This window comes from Lactuca saligna, chromosome 4, assembly GCF_052625555.1.
Source record: "Lactuca saligna cultivar CGN05327 chromosome 4, ASM5262555v1, whole genome shotgun sequence".
NCBI lineage: Eukaryota > Viridiplantae > Streptophyta > Magnoliopsida > Asterales > Asteraceae > Lactuca > Lactuca saligna.
The window spans coordinates 36,451,947-36,467,043 of record NC_136420.1 but is presented as its reverse complement, the minus strand read 5'-3'; positions in this window follow the sequence as shown (position 1 = coordinate 36,467,043).

The following is a 15,097-nucleotide window of genomic DNA, read 5'->3' as shown; positions in this document are numbered from 1 at the left end:
TATACGAACTCACAACAGTATAAACTAACCTTTTGTTTATGGTATTTACTTCTTCAATAGTTTTATTTTCATTAATAGAACTACTACAAATTTCAACTGGAGAATTCCAGGGATTTCAACTCATGGTTTTATTTTAAATAATAAAACTACTATACATACTGGTATTAGACAGCGTTACATACAATGCATTACTATACATTACTGGTGGTAGCCAGGGAATTTCATACAAGAGTTTTCATACAAAATAATACAATACAACTGGTGGTAACCAGGCATACACACTAATACTTTTAACTACTAAAGAAAATATTGGATTTTCTTGGAAACATATAAACATTTCGCAGATTCATTAACAGGTTTTCATTTCAAAAACATGCTTATAAACTCTCCAGCTTTAATGTTGATACTCTTTCAAAACTAGTTGTATTCTTAGGAAATCATTAGACAGGTACTTCCATAGGCTTTTAAGAAGACGGAGCGTATAGAGTCACGTCTTTTATATTTTGCTATACTTTTGATGTATATAAATATGAATCAAAATGATGTAAATAACATATATATATATATATATATATACAATGTAATGGTTGTGTTTACTTTGATTACTATGATTCAATTGTTTTTATACTATACATGACATCCTCCACCCCTAAACGATTCCGCCGTTTTGGTTTATTATTATTCGAATACCAGAGAACATTACATTACACGTACACTAGTTAATACAGGGCTGTAAGACATCACTTCAATTGTACACATCGAGGTGCAGGCTAAATCCCATCATAGTATTACGAGAATCTCCTACAGGGAGAGCGTGGGATTTGTGAATAGATCTATTCGGGACTGACTATCCCACACCTAAATTGCTAGCTATAGTTAGGCAAGCATGCTTGGCATAACAAATGTCCTAACGTCCGACGCCTGAAGAACATCATTGAGGTCACTAGATCATATCAAGCATGGTTATACGAACTCATAATAGTATAAACTAACCTTTTTTTGTGGGATTTCATTCTTCAATAGTTTTATTTTCATTAATAGAATTACTAAATATTTCAGCTGGAGGATTATAGGGATTTCAACTCATGGTTTTATTTTAAGTAATAAAACTACTATACATACTGGTGTTAGCCAGGGTTTCATACAATGCAGTACTATACATTACTGGTGGTAGCTAGGGAATTCCATACAAGAGTTTTCATACAAAACAATACAATACAGCTGGTTCTAACATGGCATACATACTAATACTTTTGACTACTAAAGAAATATTGGATTTTCTTGGAAACATACAAACATTTTACAGATTCATTAACAGGTTTTTATTTCAATAACATGCTTATAAACTCCCCAGCTTTAATGTAGATAATCCTTCAAAACCACTTGTATTCTCAGAAAATTAGTAGACAGGTACTTCCGCAGGATTTAGAGAAGACGGAGCGTATAGAGTCACGTCTTTTATATTTTGTTATACTTTTGATGTATGTAAATATTAATAAAAATGATGTAAATACCATATATATATGTATATTCAATGTAGTGGTTGTGTTTACTTTGATTACTATGATTCAATTGTTTTTATACTATACATGATGTCCTCTACCCCTTAACGTTTCTGTCGTTTTGGTTTATTATTATTCGAATACATGAGAGCATTACATCACATGTACACTAGTTAATATAGGGCTGTAAAACATCACTTCAATTGTGCCCGTCGGGGTGCGGGCTAAATCCTATCATAGTATAACCAGTCTCCTACAAGGACAACGTGAGATTTTTGAATAGATCTATTCGAAACTGACTATCCCACACCTAAACTGCTAGCCACAGTTAGGCAACCATGCTTGGGGTGACAAATGTCATAACGTCTGACGCCCGAAGAGAATCATAGATTTCGCTTGGTCATATCAAGCATGGTTATACGAACTCTCAACAGTTGTAACAGCCCGAAATCTCGAAGTATTATTAAATCACATTTTGGGGTGTTTTAAAGGGGGGACTCGGCGAGTTGGAGCTTGACTCGCCGAGTAGGAGCACGGACTTGGTCGCGGGTTCGCGACTGGACTCGACGAGTCCATCATGGACTCGGCGAGTCGACGCTGTTCAGTGGAAAACCCAAGCCGTTCAGTTTGGGACGTATATAAGGGATCTTATGCCGTCATTGTTCGTCTTTTGGCCGATTGAGGAGAACCCTAAACGACTGTGGCATCTAGAGCAAGCTTGAAGGCCATTAGTGACTTTGAAGGAATTGTGGTGCAAGAAGAGGAAGGATTTTGGCCAAAGGAAGATCAAGGGGATCGAGTTCTGAGGTTTGGGGACACAGAGAGTACGTTTTTAGGTAATGTTTCGGATCATTCCTGTTATTTTGATGTGTACACGGATTTAGGGTTTATGAAACCCATTTGGTGATTTTATGGATTATTATGTTGTAATACAAAAGTTTATACCCCAGTAATAGGATGATTAGAGGTCCAGAAGTCCCATGATTGTGTATTTCGGGACCATACGTAATTCTGGAAGTAGTTGATCGACTGCATGGCATGGACTCGCCGAGTCGGATGAGCAGACTCGGCGAGTAGCTTGAAGATTCACTGGGACTCGCCGAGTTTGTTCTTCAGACTCGGCGAGTAGAGTCGGGGTGGCCCCGCGATTCTTCCACGAGGAACTCGTCGAGTCAGAGAGATACTCGACGAGTAGAAAGGGAACATCCAGGAAATTGTGAGGACGACTAGACTCGCCGAGTCGCCAGGGTACTCGCCGAGTCTAGTCGAGATGACCATGGACCGTTGACCAGAGATGACCTATGTGTGATTTCTTAGGGTCAGTTAATGTGGAAGATCAAAGTATTAATAAGGGAGATATTGTTATAGGGAGCTTGTAGCTCGGCGGATCAGGTGCAAGTGATTTCAGGAGTTGTTAACTTCCATCATCCACGAGGTGAGTTTTCTCACTATACTGTACCCGGAAGGGTTTGATTGTGTGACCGGAAGGTCGAATATGTTATGTATTATGTTTATATGCTATAAATGGAAAAGTTAGTTACTACGCATGATATGCATGTTTATATATGGGCCGGAAGGCAAAGTGTTATGTGACAGAAAGGTCAGGTATGATATATGATATATGTGCTTTATGTGTTAGAGTAAATGTATTATGTCTTGTATATGTTTTTGGGCCGGAAGGCAATATTTTATGGGCCGGAAGGCGATTATCTCATGGGCCGGAAGGCATTGTGCAGGGACCGGAAGGTCGGGGCCTGGAAAGGCGTATGTGCGTAAGGTGTATATTGGGGAACTCACTAAGCTTCGTGCTTACAGTGTTTATGTTATGTTGTTTCAGGTTCTTTCAGTAACGCGGGATGGCACCGGCTCGATTGTATACACCAAAGAAAGAGTTGTATTCTGGAGGATCCTGGTTTTCTACTCAGTGAAAATGGAACTATGTTTTTGTAATTCAAATGTGTATGAGATTTTAAACAAGTGTTTTAATATTAATTTGATTAAATAAAATGAAAATTTTGCCTTGAAATTTACGGTGTTACAAATTGGTATCAGAGCCTTGGTTTGAGGGATTCGGACGCGCCTACGGGTAAATCTGGACTCAAACCGAGGAAGTAAGAAAAAGTTTGTAACAGCCCGAAATCTCGAATTATTATTAAATCACATTTTGGGGTGTTTTAAAGGGGGGACTCGGCGAGTTGGAGCTTGACTCGCCGAGTAGGAGCACGGACTTGGTCGCGGGTTCGCGACTGGACTCGACGAGTCCATCATGGACTCGGCGAGTCGACGCTGTTCAGTGGAAAACCCTAGCCATTCAGTTTGGGACGTATATAAGGGATCTTATGCCGTCATTGTTCGTCTTTTGGCCGATTGAGGAGAACCCTAAACGACTGTGGCATCTAGAGCAAGCTTGAAGGCCATTAGTGACTTTGAAGGAATTGTGGTGCAAGAAGAGGAAGGATTTTGGCCAAAGGAAGATCAAGGGGATCGAGTTCTGAGGTTTGGGGACACAGAGAGTACGTTTTCAGGTAATGTTTCGGATCATTCCTGTTATTTTGATGTGTACACGGATTTAGGTTTTATGAAACCCATTTGGTGATTTGATGGATTATTATGTTGTTATACAAAAGTTTATACCCCAGTAATAGGATGATTAGAGGTCCAGAAGTCCCATGATTGTGTATTTTGGGACCATACGTAATTCTAGAAGCAGTTGATCGACTGCATGGCATGGACTCGCCGAGTCGGATGAGCAGACTCGGCGAGTAGCTTGAAGATTCACTGGGACTCACCGAGTTTGTTCTTCAGACTCGGCGAGTAGAGTCGGGGTGGCCCCGCGATTCTTCCACGAGGAACTCATCGAGTCAGAGAGATACTCGACGAGTAGAAAGGGAACATCCAGGAAATTGTGAGGAGAACTAGACTCGCCGAGTCGCCAGGGTACTCGCCGAGTCCAGTCGAGATGACCATGGACCGTTGACCAGAGATGACCTATGTGTGATTTCTTAGGGTCAGTTAATGTGGAAGATCAAAGTATTAATAAGGGAGATATTGTTATAAGGAGCTTGTAGCTCGGCGGATCAGGTGCAAGTGATTTCAGGAGTTGTTAACTTCCAGCATCCACGAGGTGAGTTTTCTCACTATACTGTACCCGGAAGGGTTTGATTGTGTGACCGGAAGGTCGAATATGTTATGTATTATGTTTATATGCTATAAATGGAAAAGTTAGTTACTACGCATGATATGCATGTTTATATATGGGCCGGAAGGCAAAGTGTTATGTGACAGAAAGGTCAGGTATGATATATGATATATGTGCTTTATGTGTTAGAGTAAATGTATTATGTCTAGTATATGTTTTTGGGCCGGAAGGCAATATGTTATGGGCCGGAAGGCAATATGTTATGGGCCGGAAGGCGAATACGTTATGGGCCGAAAGGCGATTATCTCATGGGCCGGAAGGCATTGTGCAGGGACCGGAAGGTCGGGGCCTAGAAAGGCGTATGTGCGTAAGGTGTATATTGGGGAACTCACTAAGCTTCGTGCTTACAGTGTTTATGTTATGTTGTTTCAGGTTCTTTCAGTAACGCGGGATGGCACCGGCTCGATTGTACACACCAAAGAAAGAGTTGTATTCTGGAGGATCCTGGTTTTCTACTCAGTGAAAATGGAACTATGTTTTTGTAATTCAAATGTGTATGAGATTTTAAACAAGTGTTTTAATATTAATTTGATTAAATAAAATGAAAATTTTGCCTTGAAATTTACGGTGTTACAAATTGGTATCAGAGCCTTGGTTTGAGGGATTCGGACGCGCCTACGGGTAAATCTGGACTCAAACCGAGGAAGTAAGAAAAAGTTTGTAACAGCCCGAAATCTCGAATTATTATTAAATCACATTTTGGGGTGTTTTAAAGGGGGGACTCGGCGAGTTGGAGCTTGACTCGCCGAGTAGGAGCACGGACTTGGTCGCGGGTTCGCGACTGGACTCGACGAGTCCATCATGGACTCGGCGAGTCGACGCTGTTCAGTGGAAAACCCTAGCCGTTCAGTTTGGGACGTATATAAGGGATCTTATGCCGTCATTGTTCATCTTTTGGCCGATTGAGGAGAACCCTAAACGACTGTGGCATCTAGAGCAAGCTTGAAGGCCATTAGTGACTTTGAAGGAATTGTGGTGCAAGAAGAAGAAGGATTTTGGCCAAAGGAAGATCAAGGGGATCGAGTTCTGAGGTTTGGGGACACAGAGAGTATGGTTTCACGTAATGTTTCGGATCATTCCTGTTATTTTGATGTGTACACGGATTTAGGGTTTATGAAACCCATTTGGTGATTTGATGGATTATTATGTTGTTATACAAAAGTTTATACCCCAGTAATAGGATGATTCGAGGTCCAGAAGTCCCATGATTGTGTATTTTGGGACCATACGTAATTCTGGAAGCAGTTGATCGACTGCATAGCATGGACTCGCCGAGTCGGATGAGCAGACTCAGCGAGTAGCTTGAAGATTCACTGGGACTCGCCGAGTTTGTTCTTCAGACTCGGCGAGTAGAGTCGGGGTGGCCCCGCGATTCTTCCACGAGGAACTCGTCGAGTCAGAGAGATACTCGACGAGTAGAAAGGGAACATCCAGGAAATTGTGAGGACGACTAGACTCGCCGAGTCGCCAGGGTACTCGCCGAGTTCAGTCGAGATGACCATGGACCGTTGACCAGATATGACCTATGTGTGATTTCTTAGGGTCAGTTAATGTGGAAGATCAAAGTATTAATAAGGGAGATATTGTTATAGGGAGCTTGTAGCTCGGCGGATCAGGTGCAAGTGATTTCAGGAGTTGTTAACTTCCAGCATCCACGAGGTGAGTTTTCTCACTATACTGTACCCGGAAGGATTTGATTGTGTGACCGGAAGGTCGAATATGTTATGTATTATGTTTATATGCTATAAATGGAAAAGTTAGTTGCTACGCATGATATGCATGTTTATATATGGGCCGGAAGGCAAAGTGTTATGTGACAGAAAGGTCAGGTATGATATATGATATATGTGCTTTATGTGTTAGAGTAAATGTATTATGTGCTATATATGTTTTTGGGCCTGAAGGCAATATGTTATGGGCCGGAAGGCAATATGTTATGGGCCGGAAGGCAATATGTTATGGGCCGGAAGGCGAATATGTTATGGGCCGGAAGGCAATATGTTATGGGCCGGAAGGCGAATACGTTATGGGCCGGAAGGCGATTATCTCATGGGCCGGAAGGCATTGTGCAGGGACCGGAAGGTCGGGGCCTGGAAAGGCGTATGTGCGTAAGGTGTATATTGGGGAACTCACTAAGCTTCGTGCTTACAGTGTTTATGTTATGTTGTTTCAGGTTCTTTCAGTAACGCGGGATGGCACCGGCTCGATTGTACACACCAAAGAAAGAGTTGTATTCTGGAGGATCCTGGTTTTCTACTCAGTGAAAATGGAACTATGTTTTTGTAATTCAAATGTGTATGAGATTTTAAACAAGTGTTTTAATATTAATTTGATTAAATAAAATGAAAATTTTGCCTTGAAATTTACGGTGTTACAAATTGGTATCAGAGCCTTGGTTTGAGGGATTCGGACGCGCCTACGGGTAAATCTGGACTCAAACCGAGGAAGTAAGAAAAAGTTTTCAAATAGATAGTTTTCTAAAAAGTGAATAAGAGTTCAAAGAGAAAGCAAGAAAGAGCAGTGTGTACAATCAGCCAGAGCCAGACGGTGATTTCCCAAAATACCCTTACTTTTGAGTTATGAAATATTTATTATCCATTTTATGAGATATTATTGCATGCTAGAGACAGGCTAGGTATTTCATATCTTAGGATTAGAATGGCCTGATTTGTGATGCCTTAGTCTAGGGATTGTTGTTATATGTGTGTTATGCTTTTGGATATGTGATGAAGGAGAGTATTCAGTTAGAACGCGCAAGGGGTAGAGCTACAGAGTTCAGTGGTACTTCCGAGGATGAGCCGAGAAGGTGGAGTTATCACAAAGAGGGAGTCCTATGTATGCTTCGATGCTCGAATGCTGCTTGCTTTGTGCTTTGTGGAACTCTCGATGATGGGAGTCAGATACTAAGTGAGTATGACGATATTCAGGAGGTAGATGACTGGCATCATTAGGAGCTCTTCAGCAGCTGATGGCAAAGAAGTGGGAGGACGACGGAAGAGACTAGGGAGTAACCTAGCCGGATAAGTGCGATGAAAGAGTAGAGGATTTCGCTGGGGAGCGAGCATGTGCGATGGAAATGGTGAAAGAGCAGGTCGAGCAGCTACTTAGGAGCTCTGGGATGGTCCGTGTGGAAAGTATGGGTAGATGTGGCAGGTAGTATGGGCCCGTACTACTGAAAGCAGAGGACCCATACTCGATACAGGGAGTATTCTGGGGGCCCTAAGGAGCAGATTGAGGAGTGATGTTATGGTCCGGGTACCATACATCGGAGCAGATTGAGGAGTGATGTTATGGTTCGAACACCATACATCGGAGCGGATTGCAGAGTGATGTTATGGTCCGGGTACCATACATCGGAACAGATTGAGGAGTGGTGTTATGGTTCGAATATCATACATCGGAGCGGATTGCAGAGTGATGTTATGGTCCGGGTACCATACATCGGAACAGATTGAGGATAGATGTTATGGTTCGGGAACCATACACCGGAGCAGATTGAGAAGGGATGCTGTGGGATGAGCGCCATGGTTCGTAGTGAATGATGCTTGTGGTTATCTTGTTATCCGGTCATGATCCATGAGGTAGAGAGCGGGCACGATGGGCCTTAGGCCTGCAGACCATGATTAAGTGTGGAGAGGCGTCCTTCGAGAGGAAAGGCGAGTGCCTATCAGAGTATTTTGGTAAGGAGTTAAAGGGAGAGGAAAATTTCGATCTGAGTTGAGCAATCAGTCGATAAGGGAGAGGTCACCTTTTAGGTGGGTATTGCTAATTATGTTGTGTGCAAGATACGAGAGGTCTGACGTTTCAGTTTTGGATTTTGGGGGGGGGGGTACACCCTGCAAGTCGTTATCGGTGATGATTTTCCCCAGAGTATCAGGGAGCATGGGTGCCGCGAGGCAGTGACTTATCGTGAACAGACAGTCAGTTGGGACTGAGGTAGTCGAGGACCACACTACACCTAATTGGGAATAATAGGAGGTGTTATAGTGGTAGCAGTGGGGAGTTCAGTCGAGTTTTGCAGTGCAGAGAGTTTTCGTCTATGTCGAGAGTGGGTCCCTGTCCTTGGGACAATTTCCGGTGTTGGAACATTGGTTGACGAGTTGAGGCGAGAGGAACGACGATTCTGCAGTGCAGTCTACGAGCCAGGGATGTTTTTGGGCAGTTGAGATGCTTAGTATTGGATTGGTATGAGATTTGGAACGATTAGAGACAGTCGTGATGAGGAGTTCTTGAGGAGTTCATCAGAGGTTCAGAGTATAGGGGGTCGATTGATTCCCTTAAGGGGGAATTATCGGGCGTTGCGTAGCACTTCCTCGGAGCAGGTGCGATTTCACTGGTGGAAAATAGTCGTGGGTTAGTTGAGTGTTAATTGGGAATGGTTCGAACCCTAAGTGGGGGAGAACCGGGTGCAGTACATAATAAAGCAAAGATTTGTCAATAGTGACTATAAGTGAAGTATAGAGATCTGCTATAAGAAATCATGAGACCAGAGGTGTCGGTGATCGAGGGAAGAGGTCAGAGTGAGTTTATGCGGGAAGTACTTGAGGAGGAGAACGAATGTACTCATGATAAGTGATTGGTGTTGTTGCAAGAAGATAGAGAATGATTGGGCAGCCAACTTCCGGGGCCGGTGTGCATATCCTTGTTGGATTTTGAGCGTCGGAAGAAGGGTTTCGGAGCATTATTAGCAAATTTCGTAGCGGCAGCATTTTCTTGTTTTCCAAATCGAGAAGATTAGATGCACCGAAGTTGTAAGGTGAGAAATGAAGATCTAGATATGGGGTTCAGAAGGAATGTATTATTGTGTCTACATGATGTTGGGACAGGAGATCAGTGGTCGTGGCAGTATTCTGGGCTATTCGGTTATGATATCCTTACTTCAGAGTTATTCAGGAATCCTGAACTGAATCGACGTGTGGCGTATCAAGTATCTACGGATCTAGTGGGAGTCTTCGAGTATGGACATCCGGGGAGACTATTTGGGAGAGTGGATTTTCGCAAGGTGGGCGTTCGTTATGTTGGTTGCCTCCATAGTCTGTGGTGAATATTCGAGTCGCAGTACTCACTATTCAAAAGATGTTGTGATACCGTGTGGAGTCGCAGTACTCATTATATGGCAAGAGAATGCGATGTTGGAATGTTTTCCGTGCAGTGTATGGTGTGGAAGAGTTTTGGGTTTGAGTGGTCCTATTATCGAGTTTTTGAAGCCTAGATGCTGAGTCGGGGACAAGACGGGGGTATCCGTCCCTGTTGGGAGATGTGGGGAAATACGCGAGGAATATGCGCAGCAGAACCCAGAGATTGGAGTCGAGACGATCCTTGATTGGATTGTATTGCTCGCACGAGGAAAAGAGAATTTTGTTACTTGTGTGTCACTGGGTCGGGATGGTGATCACGGGGAGAAAGTTAGTGGAATATTTGGGTCATGAGATGGGTGACAGATGGGGGCTCAGATGTAGAGCCAAGAGCTGATCCAGTACTCAGTCTTGAGGAGGAATATGGGGAAGGAGTTTATCAAGATGACATCTGAGGATATTTTAGAGAGAGTAAACGATCTAGACGCTCGAAGACATGCTTCGGGCATGTACGTTCGATCTCTGAGAAAGCCGCGGTACGTATTGATCCTTGGTTGAGTTGTCTCATTTCAGCAGTCATCATTAGTGCATTAGTATGCCGCCCTTTGAGCTGTTGTATAGGAGGTGGTGTCGGACCCTCAATTGCTGAGGAGAGGTAACGCATGGACCCGAGAGTGCTTGCGAGCAGATCCAGAACATGTACGATACATGGAGTAGTGGCAAGGTCGTCAAGCGAATTTCCCTAGATAAAGGAAGAAGAAGGTATGTGGGGACTAGTGCAGCATGTGCATGTGATTGCAAGAGGAAAACTCGTGAGAGTTGCTCTGAGAATTGAGGATGGGTCCCTCAGTTGTTCCGAAATGGATAAAGAGGGTTTAGGATTGGGAAGCCAGTGATTCATGGTTTCCTAACCCTTATGGGTCGAGTGATTGCTGAGATTTAGAGCAGAGTTGCATCTTGGGTAATTCTCGGTTACAGGGAGTGGTGGACAGTACAGAGATCGTGCTTTAGTCGACGGAGCAGAGGCAACAGGTTGAATGGAGGATAATGATTGTCTAGTGTTGACAGGAAAGTTATGCAGACAGACGCCGTTGCGAGCAGGTGTTTCAGGTTGGCGACTTCGTACTTCTGACGGTCCCTCCTTGGAAAGGGGTGATCCGATTCAGGAAGAGGGGCAAGTTGGGGCCCCGATATGTTGGGCCTTTTCGTGAAGGTGCGAAGGTAGGACGAGTGGCCTATCATTTGGAGCTGCCAAAGGAATTGGGATGGATCCACGACACTTTTCATGTGTCGCAATTGAAGAAGTATATAGCCGATGAGTCAACAGTGGTTCCACTAAAGAACAATTAGGTGGATGCGAGCCTGTGTTACGCTGAGAGGCCAGTGGCCATCAGGGATCGGAAGATCAAGGTTCTGAGGAACAAGGAGGTACCTTTGGTAATGGTTCGGTGGTAACCTCGGAAGAGATCGGAAGTGACTGGGGAGTCGGAACGTGAGATGCGGGAGCAACATCCGGCACTATTTTCAGAGTGAGACTTCGAGGGCGAAGTCTGTTTCTAGTGGGGGAGAATTGTAACAGCCCGAAATCTCGAAGTATTATTAAATCACATTTTGGGGTGTTTTAAAGGGGGGACTCGGTGAGTTGGAGCTTGACTCGCCGAGTAGGAACACGGACTTGGTCGCGGGTTCGCGACTGGACTCGACGAGTCCATCATGGACTCGCCGAGTCGACGCTATTCAGTGGAAAACCCTAGCCGTTTAGTTTGGGACGTATATAAGGGATCTTATGCCGTCATTGTTCGTCTTTTGGCCGATTGAGGAGAACCCTAAACGACTGTGGCATCTAGAGCAAGCTTGAAGGCCATTAGTGACTTTGAAGGAATTGTGGTGCAAGAAGAGGAAGGATTTTGGCCAAAGGAAGATCAAGGGGATCGAGTTCTGAGGTTTGGGGACACAGAGAGTACGTTTTCAGGTAATGTTTCGGATCATTCCTGTTATTTTGATGTGTACACGGATTTAGGGTTTATGAAACCCATTTGGTGATTTGATGGATTATTATGTTGTTATACAAAAGTTTATACCCCAGTAATAGGATGATTAGAGGTCCAGAAGTCCCATGATTGTGTATTTTGGGACCATACGTAATTCTGGAAGCAGTTGATCGACTGCATGGCATGGACTCGCCGAGTCGGATGAGCAGACTCGGCGAGTAGCTTGAAGATTCACTGGGACTCGCCGAGTTTGTTCTTCAGACTCGGTGAGTAGAGTCGGGGTGGCCCCGCGATTCTTCCACGAGGAACTCGTCGAGTCAGAGAGATACTCGACGAGTAGAAAGGGAACATCCAGGAAATTGTGAGGACGACTAGACTCGCCGAGTCGCCAGGGTACTCGCCGAGTCCAGTCGAGATGACCATGGACCGTTGACCAGAGATGACCTATGTGTGATTTCTTAGGGTCAGTTAATGTGGAAGATCAAAGTATTAATAAGGGAGATATTGTTATAGGGAGCTTGTAGCTCGGCGGATCAGGTGCAAGTGATTTCAGGAGTTGTTAACTTCCAGCATCCACAAGGTGAGTTTTCTCACTATACTGTACCCGTAAGGGTTTGATTGTGTGACCGGAAGGTCGAATATGTTATGTATTATGTTTATATGCTATAAATGGAAAAGTTAGTTGCTACGCATGATATGCATGTTTATATATGGGCCGGAAGGCAAAGTGTTATGTGACAGAAAGGTCAGGTATGATATATGATATATGTGCTTTATGTGTTAGAGTAAATGTATTATGTGCTGTATATGTTTTTGGGCCGGAAGGCAATATGTTATGGGCCGGAAGGCAATATGTTATGGGCCGGAAGGCGAATATGTTATGGGCCGGAAGGCAATATGTTATGGGCCGGAAGGCGAATACGTTATGGGCCGGAAGGCGATTATCTCATGGGCCGGAAGGCATTGTGCAGGGACCGGAAGGTCGGGGCCTGGAAAGGCGTATGTGCGTAAGGTGTATATTGGGGAACTCACTAAGCTTCGTGCTTACAGTGTTTATGTTATGTTGTTTCAGGTTCTTTCAGTAACGCGGGATGGCACCGGCTCGATTGTACACACCAAAGAAAGAGTTGTATTCTGGAGGATCCTGGTTTTCTACTCAGTGAAAATGGAACTATGTTTTTGTAATTCAAATGTGTATGAGATTTTAAACAAGTGTTTTAATATTAATTTGATTAAATAAAATGAAAATTTTGCCTTGAAATTTACGGTGTTACAACAGTATAAACTAATCTTTTGTTTATGGGATTTCATTCTTCAATAGTTTTATTTTCATTAGTAGAACTACTACATATTTGAACTGTAGGATTCCAGGGATTTCAACTCATGGTTTTATTTTATGTAATAAAACTACAATACTTACTGGTGTTAGACATCGTTTCATACAATGCATTACTATACATTAAAGGTGGTAGCCAAGGAATTTCATACAGGAGTTTTCATACAAAACAATACAATACAATAGGTGGTAACTAGGCATACATACTAATACTTTTGACTACTAAAAAAATATTGGATTTTCTTCGAAACATACAAACATTTCACAAATTCATTAACAAGTTTTCATTTCAAAAACATGCTTATAAACTTGCCAGCTTTAATGCTGATACTCTTTAAAAACCACTTGTATTCTCAGCAAATCAGTAGACAGGTACTTCCACAGGCTTTTGAGAAGATGGAGCGTATAGAGTCTCGTCTTTTATATTTTTCTATACATTTGATGTATATAAATATTAATCAAAATGATGTAAATACCATATATATATATATATATATATATATATATATATATATATATTCAATGTAATGGTTGTCGTTTACTTTGATTAATATGATTCAATTGTTTTTATACTATACATGTCGTCCTCCACCCCTGAACGTTTTAGCAGTTTTGGTTTATTATTATTCGAATACAAGAGAACATTACATTACACGTACACTAGTTAATACAGGGCTGTAGGACATCACTTCAATTTTACCCTTCAGGGTGCGGGCTAAATCCTATCATAGTATAACGAGATTCTCCTGCAGGGAGAGCGTGAGATTTGTGAATAGATATATTCGGGACTGACTATCCCACACCTAAACTGCTAGCTATAGTTTGGCAAGCATGCCTACGTGAAAAATGTCATAACGTACGACGCCTGAAGAATCTCGTAGAGGTCACTAGGTCATATCAAGCAAGGTTATACGAACTCACAATAGTATAATCTAACCTTTTGTTTATGGGATTTCATTTTTTAATAGTTTTATTTTCATTAATAGAACTACTACATATTTTAACTAGAGGATTCCAGGGATTTCAACTCATGGTTTTATTTTAAGTAATAAAACTACTATACATATTAGTGTTAGACAGCGTTTCATACAATGCATTACTATACATTATTGGTGGTACCTAGGGAATTTCATACAAAACAATATAATACAGTTGGTGGTAACTAGGCATACATACTAATACGTTTGACTACTAAAGTAAATATTGGATTTTCTTGGAAACATACAAACATTTCACAGATTCATTAACAGGTTTTCATTTCAAAAACATACTTGTAAACTCACCATCTTTAATGTTGTTACTCTTTCAAAACCACTTGTAATCTCAGGAAATCAGTAGATAGGTACTTCCGCAGGCTTTTGAGAAGACGGAGCGTATATATTCACGTCTTTTTAATTTTCTATACTTTTAATGTATATAAATATGAATCAAAATAATGTAAATACGATATATATATATATATATATATATATATATATATGTATATATATATATATATATATATGTATATATATATATATTCATTGTAATGGTTGTGTTTACTTTGATTACTATGATTCAGTTGTTTTTACACTATACATGACGTCCTCCACCCCTGAACGTTTCCGTCGTTTTTGTTTATTATTATTCGATTAAAAGAGAACATTACATTACACGTACACTAGTTAATACAAAGTTGTAAGACATCACTTCAATTGTACCCTTCGGGGTGCGGGCTAAATCCTATCATAGTATAAACAGAGTCTCCCACTGGGAGAGAGTGAGATTTGTGAATAGATCTATTCAGGACTTACTATCCCACACCTAAACTTCTAGCTCTAGTTAGGCAAGCATGCCTGGGGTGACAAATGTCATAACGCCTGATGTTTAATGAACATCGTAGAGGTCGCTAGGTCATATCAAGCATGGTTATACGAACTCACAACAGTATAAACTATCATTTTGTTTATGGGATTTCATCCTTCAATAGTTTTATTTTCATTAATAGAACTATT